The sequence below is a fragment of the Myotis davidii genome, unplaced genomic scaffold (genome assembly GCF_000327345.1).
Source record: "Myotis davidii unplaced genomic scaffold, ASM32734v1 scaffold292, whole genome shotgun sequence".
NCBI classification, from domain to species: Eukaryota; Metazoa; Chordata; class Mammalia; order Chiroptera; family Vespertilionidae; genus Myotis; species Myotis davidii.
This window is the reverse complement of record NW_006285042.1, coordinates 5334818-5337716: the sequence shown is the minus strand read 5'-3', so window position 1 is coordinate 5337716 and position 2899 is coordinate 5334818.

Sequence of the window (2899 nt, the reverse complement as noted above, 5' to 3'; positions counted from 1 at the left end):
AATCCAAAAAGCCTACCACTCCTATATGCTTCCTCATCTTAGAAAGTGGGAAATTCATTCTTCCAGTTGCTTGGTCCAACTTGTTCAGACCTTATATCCAATATGTTACCAAACCTTTTGCCTCTATTGATGAAATATATCCACAATCTAGCCATTTCCACCTCCACCATTCCTTCCACCTTAGAATGATTGAATGATTGCAATAGGCTCCCACTTCCATCCATGGCTACCTGAAATCTGTTCTACACACAGCAGCCAGACAAGTCCTTTTAAAATATCAGTCAAATCATATGTATAACTGAAAATTTTCATAATACTAATTTTTAGTATATACCATTCACTCTAATATTTTCTATTATATTACAATAGAGGCCAGGTGCACAAAATTCATGCATGGGGGCAGGGGGGGGTCCCCTCAGCTCAGCCTGCTCCCTCTCCAATCCAGGACCCATTGGGGGATGTCCGACTGCGAGTTTAGGCCCGATCCCTGGTATCATCCCTCTCACAATCCTGGACTGCTGGCTCCTAATCACTCACCTACCTGCCTGCCTGGTTGCCCCTAACTGCCCCCCCCCATCAGCCTGGTCGCCCCTAACTGGCCCCCACTGCTTGCCAGGTCACCCCCAACTGTCCCCCCCTGCTGGCCTGGTCACTCCCAACTACATCCCCCCTGCTGGCCTGGTCACCCCCAACTCGCCCCCTGCCAGCCTGGTCCCACTTCATGCCCCCCACCCCCTGCTGGCCTGATCACCCCACATAGCCTGCTTGTTCAGTCGTTTGGTCATCCCTCACTAACCCTCCTGCTGGCCTGTTAGCCCGACGCAGCCTGCTTGTTCAGTCATTTGGTCATTCCTCACTAACTCCCCTGCTGGCCTGGTCTTAGGCAGCCATCTTGTGAGGGTATGAGGGTTAATTTGCATGTTATTTCTTTATTAGATAGTATTTTTATGAAGATCACAACCCATTAAGTTGATTTCATGACCCACTAAAGTATCATAACACATGTTGAAAAGTACTGCAAATAGAGGAGGTAAGAATAGAGTTTTAGGAATAGGTAGGTAAGCTATATGATAAGAATGAAGAAAATAAGATGAGAAAAACAATGATAATAATTATATTAATGATTTGCTTACATATATTGGATGTTTTCTATATTCCAGGAACTGTACTAAATACTTTAATTCACTTCCCTTTTTAATTTTAGACAAATTGGCATGTGACCTGAGGTTCTTCCCAAGGTCAAATGGCAAGTAAGCTGTAGAGCCAGAATTATAACCCAGCTTTGTCTGGTTTCAATGCCCTGCCACTCAATACAGATTCTATCCTCTATTGCCAGAATAACATATTTCCTTCATGTCTGTCCATTATTATTTTATAAACTGTTTGTATTAAATTTTTTAAAAATCCAGATAATGGCCGCATTTTTTCTACTTCAATTTGTTGTCATATAATTGTTGTGACTGATACTTGTTTCAAAATGTTACATAAATACAGGGTTTACAGTTGTATGTGAAACAGAGTTTATTCTTGTGTTATTAATTAATTAATTATTGTATTATTTCTTTTTATTACAACTGTAAGCCTACTTTTGCCCACCTTTGTATTTGCATTAAAAGGAGTATTTCAGAACAGTATCATTCTATAGCTTTCCCGTTTTCAGTAGGAAAAGGCCTCGCATTTAGAGATTATCTTGGAGGGCAATACATCTAATTTATGCTGCAAGTTAAGCAGTTTTGTGTGTGAAGAGACTAGCATGTATTCTGGATGATCAGTTACTTGGTCTCATTTTAGCATAATCAAAAGAAGGAGATAGCCCTAACCAGTTTGGCTCAGTGGATAGAGCATCGGCCTGCAGACTCAAGCGTCCCAGGTTTGCTTCTGGTCAAGGGCATGCCCTTGGTTGCAGGCACACACCCAGTGGGGAGTGTACTGGAGGCAGCTGATCGATGTATCTCTCTCATCAATGTTTCTAACGCTCTATCCATCTCCCTTCTTCTCTGTAAAAAAATCAATAAAATATTTTTTTAAAAAAAGGAGATAGAGTGATACGTTTATTTCAATTTTTCCAACTTATTTTTTTAACTTTATTTTATTGTTGACAATATTACAGATGTCCCCATTTTGACCCCAACTTTGCCAAGCTTCATATAGCCCCCTCCCCTCTTCCTCTGGCCATTACCTCTGTGACTGTCTTTCCCCAACTTGTGCGCTGTGTTCCTTTTTAAACACAGAGAGAAACTATTATATATACAATACAAAAGCTTATAAACATTAATTTGTCATGGACCAGACATTGACTGATAGGAAAGAACAAAAGGTGACAGACTGCTTTTAGCTTCAGTGTAAGAGAAAGGAAAGAGAAAATGGAACTAACCTAAGAGGCATAGAGAAATGAATAAAATACCTAAAAAAAAAAAAAAAGAAAAGTGGGAGCAAGTAAGAGAGGTAATGCTGAACCAAAAATTAATTAATGGAAAATCAATTAATGAAAAAAAAGAGAGGTCAATGTTTTCTCCCTCCAATATAGATAAAATCGTCAAACTTGACCACATGTAAAGACCCTGAAACCAGAGGAGTGTTAGAAGCAAATCAAATCTACCCTGGCTACTTAAGTTAAAGGGCTGAATGAAAGGCTCTGGCTTACGTTGGAAATAAAAGCAATAAAAGGATTGAGTAGAGAGGAAGGAACCTCCTCAAAGAAAATCATTCCATAACCCCCTCATTCATTTTTAGCACAGCCACCATTGTCTGTGCCAGGCACTCTTCTGAATGCTTGGGAAACAAATACAAATGAGTATTTGTATTTGTTTCCCTCAAGGAACTCACAATTCTATTGGATGAATCACATTAGTACACAGACCACCTGAGAATATGTGTTTTTATTGATTTTTAGGGAAAG